Source organism: Mesoplodon mirus (assembly GCF_964341445.2).
Source record: "Mesoplodon mirus genome assembly, chromosome: 6".
Taxonomy (NCBI): Eukaryota; Metazoa; Chordata; class Mammalia; order Artiodactyla; family Ziphiidae; genus Mesoplodon; species Mesoplodon mirus.
In genome coordinates this window covers 392,834-407,391 of record NC_138982.1, presented here as the reverse complement: position 1 = coordinate 407,391, position 14,558 = coordinate 392,834, and positions in this window count along the sequence as shown.

Here is a 14,558-nt window from a genome sequence, read left to right as displayed (position 1 = left end):
GACTGACTGACTTGATATGACAGGATACACACACACACACACACACAGGAGAAATGATATACCAATTTGCACGTTAAAATCTCAAATGTCTGGAAGCAGTATGATATTTAAAATACCATATCTTCAAAGCATGTATCATCCAGTAAAATGATTCTTAAAGACTTGAAATTTAGGATTAGAAAAGCTGTTGCCAATGTGGTTGCCAAGGTTTTATCAAAAGGAAATTTGGATTGGGAAGACTTATTTCCTTATATGCTCTTTCCAGGGATAACTGCACAAATCAGTGGACGACACATTTCCCAGAGATTGTCACAATATGTTCTTGACTGACATTTCCATTTCTACTCACAAACAGGACAGACTAGTTTTCAACTGGGTTTTGATTCCTAAGCCTTTTCAGAGTATTAAAACTTGACCCCAGCACAGCAGTTGATGTTTTTAAAAATCATTTTACATGACATGGCTTTGCAGGCACGACTCAGAGCTAGGACAGTAAGAAATAAATTACAAGCTGTGTTTATAGCAGGAACAGAACAGTGGTATCAATTCAAATGGTCTGAGAGGAGTTAACCAACTCCCACTTCCAATGTTCTGAAAGTAATGTTCAGAAATGTGCCTCAAATGGATCAGAAATTGTTATTAACTCTGTGAAGCAACCCTTAACAGTTCCTAATAAAGTGGACAGTATTGGCTCTAGAGAAAACAATAACAAATGAAACCAAAAAAATGGGTATTACTCTTGACTTTCCAACATGAGAAGGATATCAACCCTGCTCTGGAGACTGCATCCTCTGACAGACTGAGAAGATCCTCAATTCATCTGCTAAAGGCAGCAGAGGCACCTGCTCATTCTTGGGTGAGAATTTTCCTATAGCTGGAGAAATTGATGAGCACTTGTTGAAGTTCTGCCCCTTGCTCCACAGCTAAGAGTTCACCTGTAGGATCTCTGGCTCTGCAAACAAGAAGGGGAGTGCATACACAGGCAGAATGTCAAGGAAGAGCTCACCAACTCTCCCTTCAACCTGCTCCACTGCAGGCTCAGGGGGCCTTAGACTACTGCATAGGGAAAAAGTGCCTGAGCACAGAACAAGAGAAACCTGCATGGCACTGGACATGAAATGGTTAATCAGGCACACCTCTGAAGACAGGGAGAAGTGCAGGCAAAGGGCAGAGTGAAATCTAAGAGTTAAACAGAAGGCACCCATGTGTCCATTCAATGGGGGCAAGAACAGTTTCTGGCTTGGACTCCCAAGCAGAAAGTTACTTTTCCAACCAAAAGTAGCTGGAAATAGAGTAATGAAGTCATTGCATTGAGAGAGGACACAGAGTAGAGAAATATAGACAGAACCAGAGCAACAAAGTCAAGCCAAACCTGAATTAAGTGGTAGATCAGGCAGCTGTAATTTTGAAGAATGTGTGGCAGGAAACAAACTTCCTTCCAAATACAGCAATGAAGATCATATTTGAAGAGACCTTTGAGGAGGTGTGTAAGCAGAAATTGGAATGAACTCTATAGATGATAAAGAAAAACCTTATTGATGTACTATCATGCAATCAAGAATATCATGGAAAAGAGTCAGCAGGGAAAAAAATTAGTGTTCCATTGAATATCCTTTTACAAATTAGCTACATACATTTATGGTTTGTTTAATTTATCACAGAATGTATGCAGTGGGCTTTCAAAGTGTAACCCACAGTGCCTGCAACATAGAAGTGCAGGGGAGAACACAACCGTGAAAATGTCCTCTGTAACTAACCTGTCTTCCTTTTGAGCCCTCATCTGCTCTTAGAGAGAAAACGAACGTTACACTATTCACACTCTTAACCAACGCCCAGTTAACTGACCTGCTGAATGAACCAGCACCCTCGTTCCTCTCCATATCACACTGACCAATTCCCTTGCAACACTGAGAACTCACAGGTAACAGGTTTCTCTCTGGGGTATCTCCACGTTGTCTGCTTTCAAGAGCCAGTTGTGTCTCCAAATATGTTTATGCCCAGTTTACATGTTATTTTAGTTACATAGCATAACACACTGTGAAATGAGAAAGAAGTACCTGAAGAGAAAGATTTGTCTGTATGCAAACTAAATCAAATGCTTTGAATAGACTTAATTAAGGCAAGTTTCCTTTAACAATGCTTTCAATTAGGTGTCAAGGCAACTGTAAAATATTTTTTAACTGTAAAAACTCGAAGATTCTATGCTCAAATTTCATTGCAAGAGTCAAATAGTAATTGACGTAATAAAGAAAATACTACTAGAAATTGTAGACAAAGCATTATGATTTATGCCAGAAATAAGCAACAGAACTCTAATTGGAAGACCAATATGTAAAGAAAGAAAAGGTCTTAGGCCCGCATTAAAAGATTGCCATATGAATGTACATTTACAATAAATTAAAATAAAATGTTGACGATATATACATATATAACTTTTCTTATGATTCTGTTTTAACCACTTAGTAAAAAATTAGTTCTGATCACTTCTGATGTAACACCTTTTACTGTAACTAAATGTCCAATCCAGCTTAAAATTTAGTCCAATACAATAATTTTACACGTTCCTTTAGAAAATATCCAGATTCCCTGATAGCGTCCCCTCTTCCTGTAAATGGCACTGGCCCTCCCAGCATCTGGTGGGGAGAGTCATCAGGCACTGCACGAGGCCTGACACATGCACTGCCTCACACCCACTGGTCTGCAGTGATATCCCTTGTTTCCCTGTCACCATGTGCCCTTCTGGCCTCTGATAGGAGGCTGCCCACTTCTTTCACCTCCAGTAACGCTCCCAGGTAGGTCTGGCCAACTCCCCTTTTCTGTTTAGCTTTTCCTCAGCTGGCTGCAGACCTCAAAGTGTGCCCCAGCACCATGTGGCCCCGGGCTGCCTGTCTGCCCCTACATTTGCTGTGATGCTTCTGGTTCTCACCTCAGCATGGAGAATGTCTGCACAGGGCTCCTTCCCACTCCCCAGTCCCAACAGGAGCACAGAGATAGAATCTGGTACCTGGGCGCTTCCCCGAACGCTTCGGTCTCCCAACACCAGAGCTCAGAGAAAAGTCTGGAGATGCCCCTCTTGTTCTTGCTTCTGTCTCCCTCCCTCTTTCCATTTCCTTCCTCCCATCTTTACCCTGGCTGGGACAGAGGCAGACCTTTTATTTCTCTTACATCACGTTTTCTTCTTCCTGACTCCAGTCTCCACACTGTGGGAGAACCCTGTGAGCTGGGCCCTCCAGGCTTGTCTTCTCTTTACCTTAGGAGCAGGTAAAGGAATTTAATGGGCCTTCCCACTCCTCTCTGACTGCTTTCAAGCCCACCATCGTGCCAGTCTCCTGCACTAACCCCATAAGCCCACTGCACCTTAGGAATGATGAGCTGCAATGAGACAGGACTCTAAGGGGGGGAGGGGAAGATGCATTGGTTTAATACCTGTGAACACATACATTTATTTATTCATTTTTATTTATATATTATCATTCCAGAGTGAGAGCTGAAACATTCCCAACTAATACTTTTGTTATTATTATAAAGTCTCCTCTACCTCCAGCTAAGGATTAACACCTGCTATTGCTATATATAGATGTCTGGACTGAACAGTACATTCAGTATGCTGGTGCCAGAGAGGACACAACTCAGTGAGGTGCACCTCCTACAGAAACAGCTGTTACCAAGGCATATTTTGTCCGGGTGCTATTTCACAAGAGGCATCCTCCCTGGACTCCAGAAGGCTTCACTGAAAGGACAGGTGTATTAGGACACCTCCAGCTGGGCTCTATGCTCCCAGGCAAGGGAAGAATGAGGTTTGCTGGCTGAAGCAGCTTCTCTCACACACATAGGCGAATAAAGGCAGAAGGCAGTATATTTAAGGCTACAAGCCTATTAAAACATGGAAAGAAAATGCCTTATCATGAACCTTCGAAGTAGCAGACATAAAGACCACATCATGACAACAGTACACCGCTACCTAATGACCATGGGGTTCCTAGGATTCCCCTCGCATGGTCTGCTAATGCGTAGATGTGCCCAGTGATTAAAGCCATATGGGAATCTCAGGCTATTCTCCCCAAAGTGTGACCCCTGCAGGCCTTTTTAAAGAGCCCGCTCTCACAAGCCCTCTGGGGAGACTCCAATCTATGCATTTTCCTAGATAAAAGCAAAATTTAATCTTTTATATTCTGTTAGGACTATCAGTCCTGAAAAGTTAACCTTCCCTGCCCTCAATGCAGTGTGGTCAATTGATCTACCACTGTTGGAAAAAAGGAATCTGCTTCCATTAAAACTGGAATAAAAAGCTAGCAGTCAAGCACCTGCAGAAACTATTAGACCTTGATAGGTGTGACAGATAAATGTTGGAAAATCAAGTCAAGGGGAGCTGCCTAGACAGGGTGAAATCTACCAGATGGAGTGCTAGGGAAGGTAGATTTGGGGTTCAGAGGCAAAAGCTTACTGCTTAAGCTTTTAGCAGACTAAATCCTCTGTTCAACTGAAATTTGTGCTTCTGGGTTTAGTCTGCTAAAAGTTTAATTTTCTTGGAACAGAATCACTCTTTGAAAACTTTTATATGTTCCACTTAAACGTGCCTCAAAATGTTTCTCTCTTTGCAGTGAGGTCTCTTCCTTAGAGGACAATCTCTGACTGAGTCCAGGCTGTGGGAGGAGCAACTTTAGTGATGAAGAAGTGATCCCAAGCCTTCGGTATTTAGAAAGAACACAGATTTTGCTCTCAAAAGCCACAGAACTAAGGAAGGAAGCTGTCAACTAGACTGAAATTAAGCACATGTGTGCACGCTTTCCAAGTTCAGAGCAGTTGTAAGGAACAATGCAGCCCCCGGGTGGCTGCTAGGGGAAGAAGGGCTCTCTCCTTTCTTATGATAAAAGAAAAATAAAGAAGTCGGGGTGATGGGGCATAGGTATGGCCACCCAGGCTCTTCTTTTCTGGACAACTGACCACAGGTGAGACTCATCTAAACCTTTACTGGCACTTGGCATGGTCAACTTCCTATGGTTGCCTAGCTTTCTGAAGATCGTCTTTATCTGAAAACGATTGGGAAAAGAACATTCCCTGAATAAAGAATAAATTGACTATTTCTTGGGGTGTTTTTTAGACAGAATGGCCCAATAGTACCATACAACATCCTTTACTTCACACAGAATGGTCACAGCACAAACATAATGAACGTGATTCAAAAAAATCTATTTCAGGGCTTCATTTTATTTCCTTTGTAACCAAATGATTCTCTCTGGAAATACCTACTGACTGATGATTGTCTAATTCTACCAGCTCCTCATTTGTTAATGCTGTTTATGTGACTCAAGCTGTTCTCCAACACCACTTCCAACAACTTCATGAATTCTAGCCTTGTAAACAGTAAATGTTTAATAATTTCTATGATGAGAAGCAGAAAAAGGTAATGTTTAAAAGGAGAATTCTGGAGCCATAACCCAGTGCCCAACCTTGGTTCTGCCATTTGTAAGCCACATGTCCTTGGGAAAATTTCTGAACTCTCTGTGCCTCAGTTTCCTCATCGGGAAAATGGGGATAATTTTACCTTATAGGGTTGCTGGTGAGGATTAATGAAAAGCACTTAAGAGCAGTGCCTGGCACACAGTAAACACTGTGTAGGTGCTGATTATCATCATCAGAGTCTGTAGGAAATGTTCAGGAGAAAGAGTCTTGTTGGTATGCACAAGTCATGGGAACTTCTGACACCCAAAGTGGTAATCAAGACATTAAAGTCGGTAAATGAGGTAACTAACAGTTCTGTATCAGGTAATTGTGAGAATACAGCCATTTGTATTTTTCTTTTTGAGACTGAAAATTTGTTTTTATTATAACCCATCTTATTATAAGTCTCCACATTACTGCCCTGAAGCCTTTGCTTTTCTTGAGGGGGGGGTCACTCTTCTTTTTTTTCTGAATTTTATTTTATTTTTTTATACAGCAGGTTCTTATTAGTTACCTTTTTCATACTTATTACTGTCTATATGTCAATCCCAATCTCCCAATTCATCCCACAACCACCCCCTCCCCTCCGCTTCCCCCACTTGGTGTCCATACGTTTGTTCTCTAGATCTGTGTCTCTATTTCTGCGTTGCAAACCATTTCTTCTGTACCATTTTTCTAGACTCCACATATATGCGTTAATATACAATATTTGTTTTTCTCTTTCTGACTTACTTCACTCTGTATGACAGACTCTAGGTCCATCCACCTCACTCCAAATAACTCACTTTCGTTTCATTTTATGGCTGAGTAATATTCCATTGTATACACGTGCCACATCTTCTTTATCTATTCATCTGTCGATGGACACTTAGGATGCTTCCACGTCCTGGCTATTGTAAATAGTGCTGCAGTGAACATTGTGGTACATGACTCTTTTGGAATTATGGTTTTCTCAGGGTATATGCCCAGTAGGGGGACTGCTGGGTCAAATGGTAGTTCTATTTTTAGTTTTATAAGGAACCTCCATACTGTTCTCCCTAGTGGCTGTATCAACTTACATTCCCACCAACAGTGCAAGAGGATTCCCTTTTCTCCACACCCTCTCCAGCATTTATTGTTGGTAAAGTTTTTGATGATGGCCATTCTGACTGGTGTAAGGTGATATCGCATTGTAGGTGTGATTTGCTTTTCTCTAATGATTAGTGATGTTTATCATCCTTTCATCTGTTTGTTGGCAATCTGTTTAACTTCTTTGGAGAAATGTCTATTTAGGTGTTCTGCCCATTTTTGGATTGGGTTGTTTGTTTTTTGATATTGAGCTACATGAGCTGCTTGTATATTTTGGAGATTAATCCTTTGTCATTTGCTTTGTTTGCAAGTATTTTCTCCCATTCTGAGGGTGGTCTTTTTGTCTTGTTTATGGTTTCCTTTGTTATGCAAAACTTTTAAATTTCATTAGGCTGCATTTGTTGATTTTTGGTTTTATTTCCATTTTTCTAGGAGGTGGGTCAAAAGGATCTTGCTGTGATTTATGTCAAAGAGTGTTCTTCCTATGTTTTCCTCTAAGAGTTTTATAGTGTCTGGTCTTACATTTAGGTCTTTAATGCATTTTACGTTTATTTTTGTGTATGGTGTTAGGGAGTGTTCTAATTTCATTCTTTTACATGTAGCTGACCAGTTTTCCCAGCACCACCTATTGAAGAAGCTGTCTTTTCTCCATTGTATATTCTTGCCTCCTTTATCAAAGACAAGGTGACCATATGTGTATGGGTTTATCTCTGGGCTTTCTATCATCTTCCATTGATCTATATTTCTGTTTTTGTGCCAGTACTGTACTGTCTTGATTACTGTAGCTTTGTAGTATAGTCTGAAGTCAGGGAGCCTGATTCCTCCAGCTCCGTTTTTCTTTCTCAAGATTGTTTTGGCTATGCAGGGTCTTTTGTGTTTCCATACAAATTGTGAAATTTTTTGTTCTAGTTCTGTGAAAAATGTCAGTGGTAGTTTGATAGGGATTGCATTGAATCTGTAGATTGCTTTGGGTAGTAGAGTCATTTTCACAATGTTGATTCTTCCAATCCAAGACCATGGTATATCTCTTCATCTGTTTGTATCATCCTTAATTTCTTTCATCGGTGTCTTATAGTTTTCTGCATATAGGTCTTTTGTCTCCTTAGGTAGGTTTATTCCCAGGTATTTTATTCTTCTTGTTGCAATGGTAAATGGGAGTGTTTCCTTAATTTCTCTTTCAGATTTTTCATCATTAGTGTATAGGAATGCAAGAGACTTCTGTGCATTAACTTTGTATCCTGCAACTTTACCAAACTCATTGACTAGTAGTTTTCTGGTGGTATCTTTAGGATTCTCTATGTATAGTATCATGTCATTTGCAAACAGTGACAGTTTTACTTCTTCTTTTCTGATTTGGATTCCTTTCCTTTCTTTTCTTCTCTGAATGCCATGGCTACGAGTTCCAAAACTATGTTGAATAACAGTGGCAAGAATGGACATACTTGTCTTGTTCCTAAGCTTAGAGGAAATGCTTTCAGTTTTTCAGCACTGAGAATGATGCTTGCTGTGGGTCTGCTGCATATGGCCTTTATTATGTTGAGGTAGGTTCCCTCTATGCCCGCTTTCTGGAGAGTTTTTATCATAAATGGGTGTTGAATTTTGTCAAAAGCTTTTTCTGCATCTATTGAGATGATCATATGGTTTTACTTCTTCAATTTGTTAATATGGTGTATCACGTTGATTGATTTGCATATATTGAAGAATCTTTGCATCCCTGGGATAAATCCCAAGGGATTTCATCATGGTGTATAATCCTTTTAATGTGTTGTTGGATTGTGTTGCTAGTATTCTGCTGAGGATTTTTGCATCTATGTTCATTAGTGATATTGGTCTGTAATTTTCTTTTTTTGTAGAATCTTTGTCTGGTTTTGGTATCAGGGTTATGGCTGCCTTGTAGGATGAGTTTGGGAGTGTTCCTTCCTCTGCAATTTTGTGGAAGAGTTTGAGAAGGACAGGTGTTAGCTCTTCTCTAAATATTTGGTAAAATTCACCTGTGAAGCCATCTTGTCCTGGACTTTTGTTTGTTGGAAGGTTTTTAATCACAGTTTCAATTTCATTACTTGTGACTAGTCTCTTCATATTTTGTATATCTTCTTGGTTCAGTCTTGGAAGGTTATACCTTTCTACGAATGTGTCCATTTCTTCCAGATTGTCCATTTTAATGGCATGGAGTTGCTAGATGCTTGTAGTAGTCTCTTATGATGCTTTGCATTTCTGTGTTGACTGTTGTAACTTCTCCTTTTTCATTTCTAATTTTATTGATTTGAGTCCTCTCCCTCTTTTTCTTGATGAGTCTGGCCTATGGTTTATCAATTTTGTTGATCTTCTCAAAGAAAAGAAGTTTTAGTTTTATTGATCTTTGCTATTGTTTTCTTTGTTTCTATTTATTTCTGCTCTGATCTTTATGATTTCTTTCCTTCTACTGACTTTGGGTTTTGTTTGTTCTTCTTTCTATAGTTCCTTTAGGTGTAAGGTCAGATTGTTTATTTGAGATTTTTCTTGTTTCTTGAGGTAGGATTGTATTGTTATAAACGTCCCTCTTAGAACTGCTTTTGCTGTATCCCATAGGATTTGGGTCATCGTGTTTTCATTGTCATTTGTCTCTAGGTATTTTTTGATTTCCTCTTTGATTTCTTCAGTGATCTCTTGGTTATTTGGTAACATATTGCTTAGCCTCCACGTGCTTGTGTTTTTTACATTTTTTTCCTGTAATTTATTTCTAATCTCATAGCATTGTGGTTGGAAAAGATGCTTGATATGACTTCAATTTTCTTAAATTTTCCAAGGCTTGATTTGTGACCCAAGATGTGATCTATCCTTGAGAATGTTCCGTGTGCACTTGAGAAGAAAGTGTAATCTGCTGTTTTCAGATAGAATGTCATATAAATATCAATTAAATCTATCTGGTCTATTGTGTCACTTAAAGCTTTTGTTTCCTTATTAATTTTCTGTCCCGATGATCTGTCCATTGGTGTAAGTGAGGTGTTGAAGTCCCCCACTATTATTGTGTTACTGTTGATTTCCTCTTTTAGAGCTGTTAGCAGTTGCCTTATATATTGAGGTGCACCTATGTTCGGTGCATATATATTTATAACTGTTATATCTTCTTGGATTGATCCTTTGATCATTATGTAGTGTCCCTTCTTATCTCTTGTAACATCTTTATTTTAAAGTCTATTTTATCTAATATGAGTATTGCTACTCCAGTTTTCTTTTTATTTCCATTTGCATGGAATACCTTTTTCCGTCCCCTCACTTTCAGTCTGTATGTCCATAGGTCTGAAGTGGGTCTCTTGCAGACAGCATATATATGGGTCTTGTTTTTGTATCCATTCAGCCAGTCTGTGTCTTTTGGCTAGAGCATTTAATCCATTCACATTTACAGTAATTATTGATATGTATGTTCCTATTACCATTTTCTTAATTGTTTTGGGTTTGTTATTGTAGGTGCTTTTCTTCTCTTGTGATTCCCACTTAGAGAAGTGCCTTTAGCATTTGTTGTAGAGCTGGTTTGGTGGTGCTGAATTCTCTTAGCTTTTGCTTGTCTGTAAAGCTTTTGATTTCTCTGTCGAGTCTGAATGAGATCCTTGTCGGGTAGAGTAATCTTGGTTGTAGGTTCTTCATTTTCATCGCTTTAAGTATATCGTGCCACTCCCTTGTGGCTTGTAGAGCTTCTGCTGAGAAATCAGCTGTTAACCTTATGGGAGTTCACTTGTCTGTTATTTGTCACTTTTCCCTTGTTGCTTTTAATAATTTTTCTTTGTCTTTAATTTTTGTCAGTTTGAGTACTATGTGTCTTGGCATGTTTCTCCTTGGGTTTATCCTGCCTGGGACTCTCTGTGCTTCCTGGACGTGGGTGGCTATTTCCTTTCCCATATTAGGGAAGTTTTCGACTATAATCTCTTCAAATATTTTCTCGGGTCCTTTCTCTCTCTTCTCCTTCTGGGACCCTATAATGAGAATGTTGGTGTGTTTTATGTTGTCCCAGAGGTCTCGTAGTCTGTCTTCATTTCTTTTTATTCTTTTTTCTTTATTCTGTTCCATGGCAGTGAATTCCATTCTGTCTTCCACATCACTTGTCCATTGTTCTGCCTCAGTTATTCTGCTATTGATTTCTTCTGGTGTATTTCTCATTTCAGTTATTGTATTGTTCATTTCTGTTTGTTTGTTCTTTAATTCTTCTAGGTGTTTGTTCTTTAATTCCTCTAGGTCTTTGTTAAACGTTTCTTGCATCTTCTTGATCTTTGCCTCGTTCCTTTTCCAAGGTCCTGAATCATCTTCATTATCATTATTTGGAATTCTTTTTTCTGGAAGGTTGCTTATCTCCACTTCAGTTAATTGTTTTTCTTGGGTTTTATCTTGTTCGTTCATCTGGTGCATAGCCCTCTGCCTTTCATTTTGTCTATCTTTCTGTGAATGTGGTGTTCGTTCCACAGGAGGCAGGATTGTAGTTCTTGCTTCTGCTGTCTGCCCTCTGGTGGATGAGGCTATCTAAGAGGCTTGTGCAAGCTTCCTGATGGGAGGGACTGGTGGTGAGTAGAGCTGGGTATTGCTCTGGTGGGCAGAGCTCAGTAAAACTTTATCTGCTGATGGGTGGGGCTGAGTTCCCTCCCTATTAGTTGTTTGGCCTGAGGTGACCCAACACACTGGAGCCTACCTGGCTCTTTGGTGGGCTCTGGGAGGGCTCACACCAAGGAGTACTTCCCAGAATTTCTGCTGCCAGTGTCCTTGTCCCTGCGGTGAGCCACAGCCACTCTCTGCCTCTGCAGGAGACTCTCCAACACTAGCAGGTAAGTCTAGTTCAGTCTCCTGTGGGGTTACTGCTCCTTCCCCCCACATCTTGATGCACGCACTTCTTTGTGTGCCCTCCAAGAGTGGAGTCTCTGTTTCCCCCAGTCCTGTCAAAGTCCTGCAATCAAATCCCGCTAGCCTTCAAAGTGTGATTCTCTAGGAATTCCTCCTCCTGTTGCCAGAACCCCAGGTTGGGAAGCCTGACATGGGGCTCAGAACCTTCACTCTGGTGGGTGGACTTCTGTGGTATAACTGTTCTCCAATTTGTGAGTCACCCACCCAGTGGTCATGGGATTTGATTTTATTGTGTTTTCACCCCTCCTACAATCTCATTGTGGATTCTCCTTTGTCTTTGGATGTGGGGTATCTTTTTGGTGGGTTCCAGTGTCTTCCTGTCAATGACTGTTCAGCAGGCAGCTGTGATTCTGGTGGTCTCACAAGAGGGAATAGCCATAACCATCATCTATCTGGTGGTAAATTATCTAGATGACAGGGGAAGGAGAAAGCCAGAACCAGTGACCTCAGGCTCACAAATAAGTGAGTAAGATAATGAAAAAAATATCAACTGATGACCAACTCACCTCACAGAGCTGTATCTTGCTAATAACAACCACTGCTTTTACTTGCCTAATCTTCATCACTTTCCTAAATTTTAGGAACATGGGTCAGAGTGATATGAGGTTTAACTATTCATTATCTAGGGGTGGGAAAGAAATCAGTCTGAAGATTAACCATGCCCGAAAGGTATGCATAGATGATTGTCTGTCAAAAAATAAAATCATCACAATTCAGCATGAATATCTACATCTTTGGATGTGTCTTTATATCAAAAATATATACTAATGAATAGAGGTGATAACCCCCCACCAAAAAAAAAAAAAACGAGCAGTATATTTTAACAGACTTTGATCTTTTTAAAACTCTGATTTTAAATATTTTTGATTTTAATATTCTGACTATTTCTTTGCTGAGGAGGTAAAATGATGTTTATTTGCTTGCACATCATCAATACCTAAATTGTTTATGCTTTTAGATGATGTTTTAGAATGTTAATGTGTTTCTGAATATTGAACATGTTTTGAACTAAATATGTTTACAATTAAAATTTTGGTACCATATTTTGACTAGTTTTGGTTTAACCATGCTTTAAATTATCTGTGATCTTTCCTCTCACTCCATTTATACCTTAGTTAATTGAGAGCTGGCAGATCCTAGAGTCTACAGCAGGGTTTTCAATAGGCAGCATCTTAGAAACTTTCAATGTGCTTGCTTTTTTTTAACTAAGCAGAAATGGAATGGTGGCCTAAAACATTTGGGTAGCCTCAACTGTCTTTTCCTTTTTTATACAATATAGGTCTGTGTATGTATAGGTAGACAGTGTGAATAATAGTTTTCCATAGCAGTCATAAATGGAGCTAAAAATGCTTACTTTGGAATTCTTAAATAAATTAATGAATAGATAGATAGATAGATAGATAGATAGATAGAATCAATCTCCCAGGAAGCACACTACCATTCTTTACAAGTGGATGGAAAATAACATTGTCATCTCTTACCATGAAGTTTTAATGAAAGTGTTACCTTAATAAATATGAGAATGCTGTGGTATAAAGTTAGCCCTCTCTCCATATCTCCCCACTGCTAACAACAGAGTCCTATTGAAGTAATGAATGCACTGTCAACACACTCAAGAAAATAAAAACTTTTGAATCCAACCCTACCCTTGTTTCCAGTATATCTGTGTTGAGATGGCCCGTTGTTATTCCACAAGCTAATCACATCTTCTGTTGGCATCACTGTTTTTACTCATCGGGGCCAATCTAAACAGCCATCTGGTACTTGGCAGATAATTGCCTTTTCCAAGTCCCAGGAGCCTGTGAGGCATCTCAGGGGAAACTGAACTAGATCTATCTTTCCCCCGTAGAGCAACTACTGGAGCTAAGATGGACGGAAGGTTACAGTGATAATATTCAACTGGAGTAGTACAGATCTTGTCCAATGTTACAATGAACCTGGAGTTTACATGCGAAATGATGGCTCTGATAACATTCTTTAGTATGACTTAGTCTAGAATCTGCTTCCACTTTCCTTGGCAGCCTCGTATCCTACCAGACCAGTCCAACTGAGCCAGCATCTCCAGCCGCGAGGCTCAGGAAGTTGAATAGTTCATGAGCTCTCTCAGGTGATTCTAATGTACAGCCCTGCCACTGGGGATAAAATAGTGAACAGCACACAGTCCCTTTCCTGCATGGATAATACTTTACGGTTTTGTTTATAACCACCATTTTTCTGAGTATAAAATAAATACAAGCTTACTGCAGAAAGCTTGGAAAACACAGAAAAGTCTAGAGATAGGCCCAGAACCATATTATCCAATGATAACCACAGTTAATATTCTATATACACCTGTAAATATTTCTTTTCCAAAATGTAAGATTATATGTACAAGACAGTCTCTATTCTTTTTTCTTCATTTACCAGTATGTCATGAGGAGTTTTTAATGGGATATTGTCTTTTTATTGATTTGTAAACTCTCTTTACAGTCAATGATCTTAAAATGCTCTTCGCAGTTACTCTGAATCACCCAGTGCATACTGCATCTAAGTCTCCCCAGGCCCAATCTGGATTGGAGGCCCAATCTCTCTGGAGGATCCCAGGGGTATTTATTCTCTCTGGAGGATCCCAGGGGCTGTCTTTCAGGCTCCAAATAAGCAAAGAAGCCCTCATGAAGCCTATTCATCTCGATGAGAGGGTGATCTGAAGACTGTCCTCAATCCAGCCCTTCCAGCCACTCTACTCTGCTGCTTTTGACTCTTTTAGGAGTGATATAGAAATATACTATGTAAAGAGAGGTTGTTCTTTATGAGCCCACTGTCTTCCCAGGTGTTCAATAAGAATGCAGAAAAATGGCTTTTAAGAGGATCAACTACAGTTTCATAAATTTAAAAAAATTTTTTTAAAAATTTAAATTTTATTATGTTTTATGGAAGTAGAGTTGATGTACAATATTACATAAGTTAGGAGGAGTAACAACTGACACTGCAGAAACACAAAGGATCATGAGAGATTACTACAAGCAACTCTATGCCAATAAAATGGACAACGTGGAAGAAATGGACAAATTCTTAGAAATGCACAACCTGCCAAGACTGAATCAGGAAGAAATAGAAAATATGAACAGACCAATCACAAGCACTGAAATTGAGACTGTGATTAAAATCTTCCAAAAAACAAAAGCCCAGGACCAGATGGATTC